Below are 18,367 nucleotides of genomic sequence, written 5' to 3' on the forward strand. Positions count from 1 at the left end.
TTAATGTTGCCCTCTGTCATATGTCTGGGAAATAGAATTTTAAACCAGGTGCGCTTTAAGCTGCCTGTAGGAAATTTATGTTTCAATGAATATTCAACCGTTTCGCATTTTGCACAACAGAAATACAAAAATAAACATTTCCATTTTTCAGTCTTTGGATTTAAAGTACAACTTAATGAATCCAGCACTAAATCATCTAAAAAAAAAATGTTTAAGATCATTTCATAATAGACAAATCATGAGCTAGATGACAATGCAAACTTAATTTTACAGCGGATAGTTATGAATTTGCATGAACCTCTTACTTAAGTTTCTGTTGGCTACTAAAGAAGTTCACATTTTAAAACTTATGACAAAAAGCTATTTTTTTCTTAACAACGCTTACATCTTGAAAAAGCAATGAATTACAGTTCTAGTCACCCTTCTAAAGATCAACGTATCCCTTAAAAGAAAACAACTTTAAATACAAAAACCAATAACAGCCTTCAACGTGGTCACCAATCATAACCTGAATGACTGAATTACCCCAAAGACTGTTTGACTCAGATGTTGTCTCTCCAGTATCTGTAGGTAATGTCATGCACATGCCCTTATCAGTTCTCCGTCCAACGGATACAGAATCTATAGCTGGGCTGGAAAAGTGATAAGGAGATGTGAGCGACCACAGTACCACAGCATCTTTTTAATCTCTGTCCTACTGTGATGACGGACCTATTGTTTAGGGACAAAAATGAATACTGGGAGTGTTACAAATTCGCAAACCGAGGGCTGCACGAAGCTGCCATCCTTTTCCTCAAAGTCCTGGCCCTGAGAGCGGGGTTCTCGAGATCGGAGCAGATGAGATCTGTCGTTTCATTTCCATCATTCAGCCACAGCAGAGGTGAATCTGTCATGGAAGAAAAAGGTCCCTCTCTGTCTTTTTCTACCATCTCTGCAGGCTGAAAAGCGCCTGGATCCTTACACAGCGAGGAACTAGTTAAGCTTTAACCAGTCAAAGTGGGTTCCTGCAGCAGTAGCCCTTCACTGTTTGACTGCTGACAAACTTTTGAGACACACCCCATTGATGAGTTTTATTTCACTGCAGCCCCGCCTGGCTCGGAGGGTTTTCTCGGCTACCATTGGTTCATATTCAGAAATCACCATACCTGCCCCCTGGCTCCTGTGGACGGGAGCCAAATAGCTCCTCCAGTTGTCAGTCACAGGCAGATCAGCCAGTGGGATGAGAGAGGCCAGGCTTGGCGGGTGTGTTCCCCACAGGTGTGGCTGAGAAGCACATTCCAATATGTACATACCTGTCAGCTCCTCTGGTATTCAGCTGCTCCTAGAATGTGAGACCTCTGTTGACCACTCACTTTCCCCCTTGCCTCCTCTTGGGGCCCATGCAGAGGGAGAAGGAAATAGCTCCTGTTCCAGTGCACAACTAAGCAATTTTTCTACTCATGCTATGTGTATCTTCAGTTCTTTCTCTAAAGCATGCCCCTTCATTTAATTTGATCATATCCCATTTAGGAGCAAATCCTTTGGATGCCATTGCTCATTGCTCATGAACGACGACACGAGAAAACATGTATGTCACCGATGAGAAAGTCACTGTAGAGGCCAGAAAAGGCTTGCTTTGTGCCTCAAAGGCTGTTTGGAGTGTAAACACGGGGGAGTTACTATAAGCAACGTTTCACAAGCAACTTTTCAATTATGAAACCATCACAATATGGTGATTAAAGGCAGCAGTTAATACAGTTGTATCTCATAATACAAGCTGTTATGTGGAGTCAGTTAACATACAGGTGCAGGCAGTGGCATGTGCTTCCCCCCTCCAGCAAAGAACAGCGGATCATCTGCGACTGTTTTCTCCCTGTGGAGATCATAAAGCCTCAACGAGAATGTGTGTGAAGTGGAGATTTGTGTTGTCTGGCCCTCTGGTATGAAGGCCTCTCTCTCTTGTCTACTCCAGCCATTTGCTTTTGGTCTTTCTCTCTCTTCACCTCTCTCTCCCTCCTCCTTTGTGTCTCTTCGTCTTGCGGTGGATTCCGCTCTCTCCCTCTCTGTCAGAGTACAGAAGTGAACAGTGTGCGCCTCAGGCAGGTGTGGGAATGCAGGTTTGCAGCATTCGTGGGCCTAAAGCAGAGCAGAGCGTAGCCCATGCTGTGACTACCTTTGGACGAGTCTGTACATGTGTTGAGCTGAATCAGAGCAGCCACAGTGACTAAGCTTCTCTGTGTCGCCGGTCACTTACCAGCAGTACAGCTGCGGCCATCATCAAACCTTGCTGACTTTTTCACTGGTGTAAATGATCCACTTCTAAAATTCTTCAACTCAGAAAAAGGTTTGTTTCACAGTTTGCCTTATTCACTCGTTTATCATTACCAGTCTATGATGTCAGGTGCTTTAATACATTGAAACGGTCAAATCAAAATCTTGTAAATGGTGCTGCTGCTACTACAATCAATAATAATAATAATCATAATAATACTAATGTTAATGTTTTCCCCCAGATCATAGTCATGCTATCCAAGTGATACAGGAGTTTAGTAACAGAGCATCATGAATGTGAAATACTCAGCAGTTTTAGCTTAGGTACAGTGAAGCCCAGAGGGGTATAAGGAGTAATTCCCTGAGGAATAATTTGGCTTATAGACAGCAGTCAGTATTAATAAATAAATACAAAAAGGTACACAGGTTAACACCATCACTGCTGTTGTCACTTGTCCCCAAAACCATCTAGAGAAAGCAGCAAGAAGAAGAAGCAGCCAGAAACCAGGGAACCAACCCTGTCGTATCCACAGCTGGTATCAGAACGGATTGCAATTACATTTACATGACATTGCAACATAACATTTTGTTTAATCTAAATAAAAACAACATGTTCCTACACTATAGGAAGCAGAGTTTGAATCTGTGATCGGTACACTGAATTTGTTTGCAGTGTAGCGGGGATTTAAAATGAATGAGAAAAGAAATGACAGGCAGCCATTAACGGTGCTCAGTGAAATGACGCTATGCATTGTCAGTTAGTAATTATCCGATTTCCCTGAAATGGTGCTGAGAAAATCAGAAGCTATAATACAATCAAATGTGCTTGAATTAGCCGAAGAAATAGCAGGTATTTAACTAGATAATATAATACTGTATAATATAATGCAATCCACTTAGATAACATCGCAATAAACATTACATTTAATTTAAAATATACCGTTTTAGTTGCGACTGAATCAGAACCCTGTTGTTTCAATTCTACTGTAATTTTTAAGGTCCTACTTCGGGACGCTGTTGTGTTGGACTGCTTTATAATGTACGGTGTTCCTTTTATTTTGGCCCCCCTCGTATATTTCTTTTAAGTTTAATCCTCTGTCTGGGCTCTTGTGACCCCGGGTCTTCTTTAACAACACAACACGATACTTCATGACTTTGGTTATTTTTTTGAGAACTGCTTATAAACATGATTTTGTACGGATAACGTGATTCAGCAAGTGTGTTACCGAAAGTGACACATTACTTCTGTTTGAATTCTCAGACACCTCAGCACTTCATTTGGTGTGGTAGCATTGCTTTTTGGTCATTCCTGTTGTTTTTTAACTTGTGATGATGATGATTATTATTACACATAGAGCCGTGTGGACCGTGGGATCCCAAAAAATGAGGAAGTTAAGCCACATAAACAAAACACTGAGAGTTACCAGTGGGACAACAACAGATGTGGTTGGCACTATTAGGAAACGTGAACCACACGGGGAAAAAAACGTGAAAAAATACTTTGCGTCATAATAATTATTGTTAACTGTACATGTGTTAATGTTACTTTTATAATACTTATGTTCTGTTTACACAAGCCTATAAAACAGCCCTATGAGCTAATAACGTGGTATTGAATAACTCCATCCTCCTCTCTCATGATTCTGGTTGTTGTTGTGGGAAGAGAAAGGGAGGACAGATCAGGCTCAGGATCAGGGGTGTCTGTAAGAATTCCTGGGCCTGGGCTGGGAGGAGGATTTTCAGATAGTTGTGAGGGGCGTACGGGCCCCGAGGCTATATTCTGTCGCCGGGGATAAAGACATTGTCAAGTGAACACACACAGACAACAGGGTGGTGCTGAGTCAGCTGTCCGCCTGGTTTAGTTCATGCTGCGCTGCCTCTGACTCTTCACCGCACGGTTCCCATCAGCTCAGTCCTGGCTGTCCGATAACTTACACTGATGAATCCTGATTTTATGTTTGAATTTATTTTACCTCTATATGCGCACTTGGAGAAATGCTTTTGCAAAATATCACAAATTAGACTTTGAAAAAGTTGTGTTTGCATCAAAATGAATAACATGAACGGGTGGTTTATGTCGTTCGGTGCTTAAACATCTCATAATTCAAAAAAACAAACAAAAAAACCCCATCACTTTGGTTTATATTCTGACTGAGCTTTGGGTGTTCAAAAGGAAACAAATGAAACGTTTTTGTAACCTGTTATTTTGGCTTACTACTGTAAAGTAAAACTTTACTGTATTAGTATGGTATTCTTCCATTTGGTACCACGCAGCCCTCTTCCGCATGGCTTGACATTCTGCTCTTGATATTTTGTGATGTCTTAGCATATCATTGGGAGAGGAAGGGCTGCAGCCATCTCTGCTGGCATTGTTGTCGATTATTTAGTTGAGTTCCTCTCGTCAGTGTGAAAGTCTGGTGCTAACCAAACAGGCGTCTGCCTCTCTTTATCCAGTTCCGGGGTTTTGTGGGAACAGCAGACGCCAGGGCCACTCATGTGGACCAGAGGAGATCTGCTAAAGCATCTTCTGTCCCTCACTGGGATTAGAGCGGACACATTCCTGGCCCCTCTGCTCTGCGGCTCTCACCACTGCACTGCACTGTTCACCTGTGTGTATGAGAAACCACAAGTGTGCATTCATACAAAACACGCACAGATCTGAGGCATTCAATCAGAGACAGACACACAATAATGACTTTGTGATTCAAAGTACAATTTGTTTCATTCTGACAGGCTTTCATAGGTCACAGCCAATCAGACCAGTAACAATAATATGATATGAACAACACAGATGTAGTGTTCAGACAAATTTCATAAAATCATGCAATACTTTCTCAAAACTATCAAGAATCACTCACAAATCTTTACTTGCATAACAAGTCAAACTTTTTCAAGTACACATTTTTCCATCTAAATGAAACATACTGACTACGTGTTCTACCTGTTACACACTGGCAAGTCCAGTTTAAAACACTACCAAAAACATGTTGCCGTATTGGATCAATGTGCTCTGGAAAAGCTTCTGTGCTCTGAAATAATATTCAGCAGCAACCGATACAAATTACACAAGCTTGACCAACACTCAAATTTCAGAAGTTTTATTTCACAACTCTACAGTACACCAAACTGACGCTGGGTGACAAAATACTGTAAATGAGAGAATACACTAATCACAAGTGCAGACCTGCCTAATTCCCAACTACAGTACTGTTAACAACAGCGTAAAAAAAAAAAAAAATCAAACTACATTATGTTCCTTGGCTTCAAGGACCTGGCTACATGAGGCCATACAGTGTCATCTGCACATCACACGCGATGTTAGCCCTGCCCAGGCAGCGGGGGAAGTACCCCCTGGTGTGTCGAATCCTCCCCTGGATGGACTCCAGTGGAATGTCCCCACATGCTTCCTCCAGCGCCGTGAAAGGTTTTCCCACTCGTAAGGATTCCTCTCACACACCTTCTACCACCAGGCTGAGAAAAACTGAAATTCGGTTTACTGTGTAATGGATTGTTAATTGAATTCAGAAACAAGGGAATCAGAGTTTATCCTTTTGGGAAATTATCATTGTTCTGAATGGTTTGAGAGTTTTGTTTTAGTTACCTTTAGTGAAAAGAATTTTAACACAGAGCAAGAGAGTGTCCAATTCAGCCCGGAAAGTAAGCAAACAATAGCAGGGCCCTTGAACTGGAACAGCTAAATGGAATGCAGCCACCGTTAATGTTATGAATTAATCATGTGCTTTTTCTTCCGTGATGTCAAAACGCCAGCCGTTAAAAAGGCCTTTTTTCTATGTTTTAATATCCCTTCCTTTTATGACAAACATCATACAACTGGATATAATACCACACAACACGATACGGTATAATACAATACAAGGTGACACGACGCGACACAGTATGATACAACACGACTCAAATCAAATTAACACAGTATGGTATGGTAAAAATCTTTGGTGTGTGGTTGCGCTAGAGGAGAAATAGGAGTTGTACAGCGTGCACACATTCAGCTGAACTGCAAACTACCACTGAGGTCTTTTGGGGACAGTCATCACAAACCTTACTGAAGCTGCTGGGCGTTAAATATCTTACCTACCAACATCAATTGCTGAAGTGAAGGAAAGCGCTTCACCTCTAGCGTCCAGACTTTCCGTATTGTCTCAAGATTTGAATTTAGATTGTCACTGGCCTTCAATCTCATCCTTCACGCACCATTGCCTGTGAGAAAATTTGGGCACATGCTTATGACCCAATGCTGATTTTAGCTCCGTGCAGCTCCTCGTCACATGTTTATACATCACAGCTATGTTATAACAGGATACTTTCCTTCAACAGATCTTAGACTTCTACATAACTTTGCAGTCATTCAAAGCGGGGACTAAAATCGAGGAAAACCATAAAGACACACAAAACGTACAAAAACATGCACACTCTCAAATATCCATGCAGTTTAAATCGTCAGTCGAACAATACAGGCGCATCAGTCACACCCAGATCAGCAGAGGTCACTGAGCTGACCAGTGATGTGTGTTTGTAAAAAGCCGACAAGCCTCCATTCATAACACGGCTGTGACACAGCCGCATGTTACACAGGCTTAAACTAGAATCAACATCGTGCAAACATAACCTAGAGTTTTTCAAATAAACTGCATGAGAAAACACAAGAAACCCTCATTAAGTAGGAAAGAAATGGGGTCTCAAATATCCAAAGTATTCGCAAAGTATTCCGAGCTGTTTGTGAGTGTGTTGACTGCCTCCTATAACCCCTGACCTTACACTTTTTTAGTACAAATTTTACATGTATTTCTTAATACAGTAGTTCCCTTTTTCGAAAACTAGTCGCACAGTTGTCACAACAGTCTCACTGAGCTAAACGGGGGATCTTTAATTCATTTGGGAGGAGAGCGGCAGTACAAAGGGCATGTATCTAATGAAATCGGGGCTTCTTGAATTATTTATGGTCTGTCAATGACATCGGCTGGTCTAAAAGAGCAGCCAAGGATCCAGCGCTCAGCAGTGGGCTCTGGTGTGAGACTTTTCCAACAAACGAACAGGTAAAGAGGACACCTGACTGAACTTTATATTACAGTAGCAAACTCGGACAGTCTTGAGAGCCAAATGTGTGTGTTTTCATTTTTCTACTGCGGGATAGGAACCAGTTTTTAATATGGTTGATTTGGATGTTATTGTTAAGTGGAAAATATTCAAAGTATAAGTACCACATTGACACTGCACAGCACAAACTCATATTTTTAATTATAATTTAAAGTTCTGTAAAGTTCTGCCATTTATCTGGATACATAGCTTGATATATAGATGGCATAATATGCCCACTTTTTGCTTCATTATATTGTATTTTGCAAGAAAGTATAGGTTCATATTCAAAAAAAAGGAAGACAATATGATGTGCCTTGTATTGCATGCATGACATATATTTGGATAAGTCTGTCTTGGCTGGAAATTCACTGTTGCACCAAAAATTTAAGTCAGTAATGTAAAAGAGAGAAAGAGCGAGTGATAGTTTAGACATCACATCATTTGATCCATCACCAGGGGGGAAATGCCAAAAGCGCAAACTGACACAGCACAACTAGATGGCTCTTAAATAAAAATTTGAAAAACGGCAAAAAAAATCAAACAAACATTGCCACCAAACATGTGTCATGGTCGCTGAAGCAATCATACACAGCACATTTTTTTGGCAACACTTTGGTTTTGTGTCCGTAATGGCCTCTAAAGTGATTGAGCCTTGAAAAATTCTCCGGGTCCCTCTTTGTGCCTGTTCCCGAGAGCTGGCTTTCACGCTGTAAGTAATTTGGTTGACGGGGTTGTTCGGTTGTGACTGAGAGCGGCGCAAGTGACCGCGTATGCTTTGATGGAGGACAGTCTCTGGACTTTGGAGAGCCCTGGAACACTTTCACTACACACTGTTGTTTGATGCTGCGTCCCTTAACCACAAAAAAAAAAAAAAATATATAATTCTAATATGGTGAGTTTTTTTTTAAGTGTGCACAGAATATGTAATGATAAGAGGCACGAGACACAGGGGACTCTCAGAGCGCTGCATCTTTATTATTGATTCCTGTGTCTGATGAAAGTTGGATGGGATGAGATAAATTTCTCACTTCAGATAAATCAGAGTTGAAATTGCTTATATTCTACTGTTAAACAATGCTTTCAAAGAATATCGGCTTGCTCAAACTTCTGTCACACTTGGTCTCACAACAAACGGTAAACTTTAGAGAGGGATTTCTACATATTTGTTTAGGATTTGTGTTTGTACAAAACCACACAGAAACGTCCACATCCAAACCCATGGATTAATGTGCACAAATATATTTACACGTACTTTGCATCCCTGGAATTTCGTGCAATTTGTGCTGATCTCGGGACAGATTTAAATTCTCTGGTAATATCCGATATTATTATTTTTATGTGCATCTTATCACTACCTGAAACAAGAAGCCGGAGGGGAGTTGCACTTGATTTATTTTCTCAGCTGAAATGCGTAACTCTGTAGCTGATTACACACTTGTTCACCATATATGATCCTTTAAAAAAAAAACATTTCCAGACCATCCGAGGTCCATTTAACGGGCCAAACAGTCACTCAGTTGCCATGGACACAGATCATGTGGGGTTTGAAATAATGTGTCCTTGATGTCCTTGTGTGTGTGCTTACCTGATTGAAACATGTAGTACAGTGGTTTGCTGCTGCTTTTGCCAGTGTGCACACGTGTATATTCATGCACACGTGCAACTCTGTCGCACATACAACTTGATATACCCACATGTGGGTGTGAGCCAATGCACACACGCACACACACACACAGAGAAATACTGTAGGTGCACTATAAACAAGACTGACTCCGATTCTGTAATAATAACCTCGATATCAATGTGGCACAGAAATGCCCAGGAAAATAAAATGAATAGCATTATGTTGCTATGTGTGAGAAACCAGACGATGCAAGCTCCAGTGTTAAGCCTGGAGAAAGCAACGTGTAAGCGAAAGACTTTGAGAGCGAGCTCGTCAGCCTCGCTGGACCTGAACAGATGAGAAGCAACACTGCGGAGCTTCCAGAGCTGCTGCTGTTGTTGTGCTGTGTTACACCCCTGCTGTGCACTGAAGGGTGAAATGTGATCATGGAGGGCTGCCAGCACACATCAGGACCTGGCGGTTGAAATGGCAAGATCAGCGAACTGAGATCCCGACGAGTCTGTGCCGTCACTGTCAGCCTCTGAACGCTAGAGGGCGAGCACTGCCTTCACTGTGATGCTGTCAGCGTCTTAATGAGAGGACGGACACCGTTGCCCTCGGAAAACACTCAATACCACATTTTCATATATGTATATATATATATATATATAACTCTGATAACTTGTTACACATGTGACAGACATGGAGGGATCCCAGGTCAACTTGTCCGTATCATACAGAAAAATGTAGAGGGAGAATTGTTTTCTCTACAGTAGATCAGCTTGTAAATGATCATCTCATTTGAGCTGGGGCGGTACCAGAAACAAGTACTTTACTGTGCCCTTTTTGCATTTCAGTATTTTGTACCCCTACCATTTGCTTGTACCTCAAGTGACCAAAATGTGCCTTTAAACAGCTGTACGGCTTTACGGTGAACATGTTGTGTGGTGCAAATCACAGGGGTCTACTTGATGCACAGAAGTGAACCTACCGGGTGGAGAGAGCGATGAGAGAGCTAAGCCGGTCAATACAACCAGCCAGAGTCACTTTTGGGGCTGCAGAGGGTTGACATGCAGCTAACGACTGATCTGCAGATTATTATTGTCTTGATTAATCAATTTATCAGTTGGTTTATAAATGTCAGAAACTAGTGAAAAGTGCCCATAATTTCCAAGGCCAAACACAGAAAATATTCACATTTGAGGAGCTGGAGATGGAAATTGTTGGCATTTTGCCCTAAAAATGAATTAGTTTGACTTTAACTGACTTAATCAATTATCCGAATTGTTGATTAATTATCTCTCATTTGTCTTATTTATTAATCAGCTAATCATTACATCTCCATCTCCAAACTATCAGGGAAAGTATAGCAGTCCTTATTCATCTCCAGTGGCTCTTAAGAAGCTTATCCGTGTGGACTAAAGAAAGTTAAATGCAAGGACAAGAGAAAAAATGTCTTTAAGCCTCGGCTGGAACCCCGTGGTTTCAACCTTACACCTGGCCAAAGGCTATGGTCAATTCTTCAACTGTGGTCCATTTTGGTGTTAAAATTTTTAGGGAATCAAAGTTTGATAAAATGTAATGATAGGTTTTATTTCTCAGTTCAGTGTAGAAATAGTTTCTGATAGTGACTTTATAGAAATTCTTTAAGTAATGTATCATTTTTGGCATTTCATCCTAACATTCACAGACTGGGGCTTCGTCGTAAAGTAGACAACCAACTAAATATTATGAGTCGATTTATAAAATGGTCACTTCATTTAGTGTTAGTGGGTGATTGTCTCTAGAAGGCAAAGCAGCTCCCAATCATGACGCTCCCTCCACTGTACTTCTCCTAGTGGACGATGTTTTCATGTTGGTATACACTGCCCTTTTACACCATAGGCGGTGCTGTGTGTTCTTTCCAAGCAATTCAGCTTTAGTTTTCACCAGTCCACAAAAGTTTTTCCCAGTAGCAGTGGAATGTCAAGGTGCCTTTTCATAGCTGCTTCCTCCATAGTGTCCTGGCATGGACACCGTGCCTGTTGGACAGATGAGTATCTAAACTCTTTTGTAACCCTTTCATGCTTAGTGCAAAGGATCTTTTCAGATCAGTGGACGCTTCTTGTGAATAGCGAACTCAAAATGTCTTAGTGTCAAAGTCAAAGTAACCCACACCTCAGTCTTGTGTCATTGATTGACTTTTTCCAACCTACACTGTGAATTTTTGAATGATGTATTCACTATAGAACAATACAACATAATTGCGTTATTAGTTAAAGTAGATTGTGTTTGTTCGTAATTGTGACTTAGATGAAGTTCTGACCATATTTGAAGACGAATTTACACAGAAATGCAGGTAATTCAGAAGGGTTCACCATGGGGTGTATCTGTAGCAGCTGCCCCAGGCACCTGTAATGATGGCTGATAGTGACACAACATTTCTGCCACTGACGGCTCCTAATCATCAGCACTTTGTGCAGCCAGGTCAGCTGTGTAACAACGTAGGTGCATTTGTCCATGGCCAGGTTAGCGCATAGTAACTGGAGGACAGGGATATGAATTATTAGGATTTTATGTGTTTATCTTGTATCAGTAGAGATACAGCTTACCCTTACCCATACCTAACAATGGTAAACGCTTTAGGCCAAAAATGGAGGAAGGGAAAAAAAAACTGTGAGATCACTCAGTTACCTCATGCTAGTGTACTGCTGTATGTAATGTAGCATGTACTCTAATCCTTCGCCAATCGATAAGCACAGGAAATGACAATTAGTGATCAATCTAAAGGGATAATTCAAGAGTGCTCAGCATAGTGAATCAAGACCAAAATATCCTGCCTGTGAAGAGAGAACGGACTCCTGTCGTATTACACCAGGCACAGGAGACGCTCCACAGTTGGCAATCAGAGCTGGTGCCATTTGTTAAAACTTAGAAGGCACTGCGTGAATACTGTACGATATTACAAATCAGAAGTTGAAATTGAGGTGACCAGATTTCTGAAATGAAAAACCGGGGACATTTCCAACATATCATTGTAATATACAATGTTTTTAATGACTCAAATGTTTAAAAAGGGGGACAGTGCCTGTTTCATGTATTTCTCCTTCCTGTCCAATCTCCCTACAGGTATTAAAGAAAGAACAAAAAGAGAAAATCTTCTGATTATATATATTTTTTGTACCAAGTCATATTCCCCATCAACAATTTGTAAAACAAGTAACAGAGGCAGCCCACATTAGCCATCGAAGCCTGCTAATTATAAATAGCATGTTAAGTACGTTCAATTAGAATTGGTGCACTATATATCGCATGGCAGCCTACATCCAAGTAGACTAAATGTTTACAAATCAGCTACCTGTCACCTGGTAGTACGATCCCTAAGTGCCAAGTCTAAACCTGGGTTACCTCCTGGCTTGACAAGACGTTTGTGGGGATGTTGTGGACTCACTGGTCGAGCTTTCAATGTGTGTGATAGATTCTCCGCAGATGTAACAGGCTGCCCTTCCTGTAGTTGTTACAGCTAGAAGAGAGGGAATTGTCTGACACCTGGTGGGTAGATGACATCTTTGCAACTAATCGCTTGCTCTGCGTGTGGTTGTGTCCGCAGTATATCAACGTAGCACAGTTACCTGGAGGCACTCCGCAGATCCTTCGTCCTGCTGGATATCTGTGCACACAGCTTTTAAGCCATTTAACCCTAACATGGCTGTCTGACACAGTGCACAGGAATTCCCCAGATCATACCCTCTTTAAATCTTCACACACGCACACACACACACACACACACACACACACACACACACACACACACACACACACACACACCCACCCACCCTTGCTCTGTCTTCGTATGTGTAGGGATCGAGAGCGTTTATCAGTCACAGAATGTTTTCATTGGAAATTAACATTTGCCCAAATATTTTACCGGTTAAAGTCACACAAGAAATAAGTTTCCTAGATCAATTTTGATTAGATGGCGTGACAGACTGTTGAGAACATGTTTTAGAAGCGTGTTTCTTCAGTTGTCTCTAAGACTCCGTGGTGTGCAAGAATTCTTCTGAAATTATGGTCGGATTTCATGTAACATGTAAAACAACTTCCCTTCAAACAGAACAGTAACAGTGAGTTACAGGACCTTAACTGAAGACTGAATTGTGTATATTTACAAAAATTGCTTTACCCAGATTACAAATAAAAACACATTTTGAGTTTTTTCCCTTTCAGTGGTCCCACTTTTTGCACCTCTACTGCTTCATAAGGTTTGGCTTAATATTGCCAATATTTTGAGATATTTGAGATTTCTGCCTCCACCCTAATACAATGTGAGCTGATGGAATTTTGTTTGTGTTGCCTGCAGCACTGGAAAATTTCAGCATGAACGTATCATCCCCGAAACCATGCATCCACTCCTCCGATAACAACAACAATAACAATAACAATAGCAGTAACAATAATAAAAGCCCCTTCTAACAGCAAATAAAATAGTTTTCACTAACTTGAACTGGAAACTACCAAAGAACTAGTCCCCATGAAAACCATTGAGTGTGGTCCGTGGTGACTCCAGGGAGTAACAGGAATACTGTATCTGGAAAGACAATTTTTTTATATTATTTAATCAGCTTCATAAACAAAATTCCATTCACCTCCATTTTTTCCCCACATAACTGTCAACGAATCACGTTTTTCTCTCAGCATCTCGTGTTTCTTCTTGTCTTTTGTGTGAATGTTATCCTTGAGTTCTGCCTCTGGAGTGTGTGTGTGGTCAGTCCGCTCTCCAGGTCTCCATGGTACAGAGGAGGATTTGTGGCTGACACCCTACGAGCTCTTGCTTGACATCCTCTCTCTGATCCACAGTCTTCATTTCAAATCCTTTACATTATGTAATTAATTTACTTCCCGTTAAAGGGGTTTTTGGGGACTGTTTTCTCATCTGAGTCGGGGGGCTAGATAGAGGATAGAGGGTGTCGTAGGTTCAGGTTCTAATGCTCTATGAGAAAAAAAAATTGTGATTTGGGGCTTTAACAATAAAACTGAGTTTGTTAATGTTTTGTGGAAAATCCTTTGCATTCAGTGACTGTGGTCTTTGACCCGCAGACATCACAAGGCACTTTGTATCTTCCCTTCCCTGGTTAATTATCTCAAAAATGGAAAATATCAATATGATCTGTGCAGTTAACTCCACACACTATACACAGCTGTAAATCTCAGTTCAACGGTGAGTTTAGCAGATGTGACATGAATTGCAGAAACAGTGACCTCTAGTGGCATAAAGGAGCCCTCTAGAAGACAAAACAGTTCATCTTAGGATAAGGCTGCTGCATATTAAACTACAGCTTGAGGACACGGTGGCAGAGGCTTTGACTTGTTCCAGGAAACACAGGTTATAACTCATCTTAACCTCTAAACTGCAGAGTTGATGACAGAGCAACAGTTCCCACAAGTTTTGAGTTATTTTCCAGACGCAGTTGCACCACAACTTGTCAGTTTTCTTCATGCATCATTTACGCCGACTACCTGTTGATCTGCTGGGACTAGATACTGATCCTCCTTATGTAGAGGTTAAGTGAAAATGTGAATTGTCTGCAACTAGCTGTCTTTATTTGCGTTGTGACTAGTTTGACATGGATGTTTGACATATCCCAGCTATGTCTTGTCAAACAGAGTTAAAGTTTAAAGGCTATTCTCTGCCAGTGAATGCTAAAATATGTTCTTCTTCAGCACAATTTAAAAAAAAAAGTATTATTAAAAATTGCAACGCTCCATGTAGCATTTTAAATTCAATCTCACAATCAAAAAAATGAGCCTGAAGGAGGAGATTGCAGTGAAAGATTAATTTCAGCATGTCCTCAGAAATAATCTAATTATAGATCTAAATTAGTTACCTCATGCATGTTAAAAAAAAGCTATTGTAACTACTCTTAAGCATTTTATTAATTATATAGGGGAAACATGAGATGATCATGTCTGTTTACTGCAATGTATTTGTCAGGGACAGTTGTATATATGATTACCAAAAACAAAACCTTTTAAGGAGTTTGATCATTTTCCTTCTCCGGGTTCACGATGGCAAATGAATTCTATGGCTGACAACAAGTAAGTTTCCTTCTTACATGCTGAATATCTCTTGAAGGGTAAAAAAAACTATTCATGTAACAAACACAGAGCTGATGAGGTTCAACCCCCAGCCAGCAAGACACAGCAAGAAAGAAAGAGGGATTTTAAACAAACTGCACAGGTCAAACTATCTATTCCTCCAGTTATGTCGACCCTCACTACTGTGCCTGTTCCAGTTTATCAGTGTGCTCATGCTCTGTTGTGCACTGCAGGCGGTTAGTGCCAGTTCTGCTGCAGTTTCGAAACTAAGCAAGGCATATTCTGGGAGGTTTATTAGGCCCCCCCACCCCCACCCCCCACCACCACACACACACACACACACACACACACACACACACACACTCTCTCTCTCGCTCCCTCTTTCTCCTCAGGGCATGGCAAAGGCAACTGTGGAGACACACTGCCACAAATAGACTCTCTAAATATGGAGGTCTTCAGTCAAGAGAGAATGCATGATCGAATTCGGGGCCTCTCCACCAAACAGCTTCTATAAAAGGAACAAGACGGAGGAGAGGCTGGACGGTTGATGACACTTTTGACTGGAATATACATGTGAGTTCATATAAAATATAAGCAGCACCAACTTTTTGACACACGTATGTTGAAGAGCATTTGCGAAACAATAATGTGAGGGACAGCCAGAAATTTTAGATCACAAAAAATGCAAAACTCAGCTTTGGCTTTCTGAATTGAGGAGAGAGAGGTAGAACTGAGGAGAATTGCAGTCAGATGATAATTCACTGTGATTTCCTCAATATGAGCAACCCTTTTCACATACAAGTAGTCATGTGATACTTTGATCATATAAGAATATTGACTATAGCTGCTTTAAATCCACATTTAGCCACACATTCACACTGGTATGCATTTCTTTTCTGTCAAGTTTTACACTTTCTAGCAAAGTTGACTGGGAACGGGTTTACATGGCCCCTGCAGCAGAAGGAGGTTTAGTGATATAATGACATTTCAACTGGGTCCTCACCTTGGTCCCCCGTATGCTGTAGTGCTGCAATGCGCCATACTGCCCTGCAGTTGACCCTATGCTCTGACTTTGTGTTTCACACACAGCGGCCACTCAACATGTAGATGTGGAACAAGTACAAATCCCGCTCACGTCTTTTGTCAACTGGTGAATCGATAACCTAGCAAGCAATGCTTCACATAAGCAGTCTGTAAAAATATACCACTCAGTCACATATTTCATCTGACCCAAAATATGATCAGCTGAAGACACTTCCACACTGACTATATTATAATAATGAACACATGCCTTCATGAGTCAGCCTCTTCCATCCCACAGCCAGGACCGCGTTTTAGTGTGTGTCTGTGTGTGTGTGTGATGAGGGACAGTGTCTGTAAGTGCCTGAATGTGTACATCTTCATCGGCATGCGCGACCCCATGCATTTGTCCGTGCAGCCACGTGTCACAACAGATGTTGCCTAAAGCCTCAACAGTGTCTCCAGTGATGTGCTGTCCGCTGACCTTCAGTAGCATTTGAATATGTCCCGCTTGTCAAGTACAGTGGACTTTTCTGGCTGATCATGATGCTTTGCCTTTCATTAATATGCATCACCTCCAGATCTGCTACATGGCATTTGCATGATAGCTCTGGACCAGCCATTTGACGGTGGAGTGTGTGGAGCCTGTGTGAATGGCACCTGTTAGACAGAGAGGCAGATGCCACTCTGGCAGGGTCAAACAGTGGAGGTTTGGCTGTAAGGGGAGAGCGAGGGTGGGAAATTGGGAGCGCAGACAGTTCTTGGGATGTATGATAACATATTCAGCTGTATTTTAGGGCTGGATGCAGTTGGTTTTTGGAGACACTCATTAAAAACTAAAATCTTTTTGTTTACCACAGATTTCACATCCAAATAAACAAATTCAGTAGGGTTCATCCTCTGGAAACTATGAATATCTGTACCAAATTTCATCCAGCCAATCCATCCAGTAGTTGTAGAGATGTTTCAGTCTGGACCGATATGGTGGACCAACCAACACACCAACACTGCCATCCCTAGAGAACCATGTTGCTAAAAATGCAATCAGTAAGCAATGATTTAAGCTAAATCAAAGCAAAGAAAACCTTGCAAGTGAATGCATACAAATAGCCATAACGGAGGAAGATTCATAACTCACAAGATTTTTGTGTAACCACGCTGACAGCTAACTGCATTTTAGAGTTGTGCTGATGGTGTTTATGCTATAGGCTGCAGGGCTACACAGCTCTTCCAGGTGTCTCCCTGCAGGTGAGAAGGCATAAAGTCCGCTAAATTTAGGAGTGACTGGCAAAAAAAATGATCAGCACCATAACATTCTGACGCTCTCTCAAAGATAACTGAAAATTTTCTCTTGTTTTGTTGAACTTCTGTGTCCATTTGCTGTGAGGCCTTCCATCAGCACTGTAATATATTGCGACATCTGAAGTAAGGACTCATTGTATAAACAAAGTGACAATAGAGAAAGGACATCTAGTGCTTTTTCAAACTTTCTTCTGTTTAAGAATTTTTGTTTGTACAGACAAGAATTCCTTCTGTCTCTTTCAAGATATCAAATTGCTTAACGTCTTACTAAACAGCACAAGAATCAACCATCACATACTGTATAAGAACAAGGATGGCATCAATTCTCTCAAAAATGACGTATTTCCTATTCCACAATGTTGCATTTTCGGGGTCTGAGTCATGATTTAACCAATTCACTCCTCCTGTTTGGTTTGTATTTATTGTAATACATGGGTGAGATCTGTGATTGTTTTTGTTTTTGTCTGAGGCTCAAGCTTTATGTCAGTTCTGATGCTGCTCGGTCCGAGGATGCTGCAGCCAGGTGGTGACCCTGCATGCAGTACCTGGCACACAGCGGAGTGCGTAGAGCTGTGGCCAAATCCCAGAATCTTAGAGCTGCCCACACTGGCCAATCGCCAGTAGGGAGAATGAGCTGTGGACACTGTCGCTGATACAAACACTCTGGCAGGGAAATAAAAGCTAATTTTTAATGTATCATAACGAGGGATCACAAATTACAATGCAAAAGTAGTCATGGTATCTCAATGTATTATTTATCAACAGTTTATGAGTATAGAAACAGTTCATACAGTAACACTACACCTCAGTAGAAGTATGTATGAAGTTTGTTGGTCTAAATATGCTCACGTCATACATTAGCATTCACTGGCAAATGTTAGTTGAGTGTCAACAAGGCAGCTTCTGTAATCCAGCAAGTCTCTGCATTACTTCAATGTCCCCTAAAGACAATCACTGTCTAAATCACAGTGATGAAAGTGACGAAAAGTAAGTGTATACACCTTCGGCCTCAGGTTTAAGGTC

The sequence above is a fragment of the Xiphias gladius genome, chromosome 1, assembly GCF_016859285.1.
Source record: "Xiphias gladius isolate SHS-SW01 ecotype Sanya breed wild chromosome 1, ASM1685928v1, whole genome shotgun sequence".
Lineage (NCBI taxonomy): Eukaryota > Metazoa > Chordata > Actinopteri > Istiophoriformes > Xiphiidae > Xiphias > Xiphias gladius.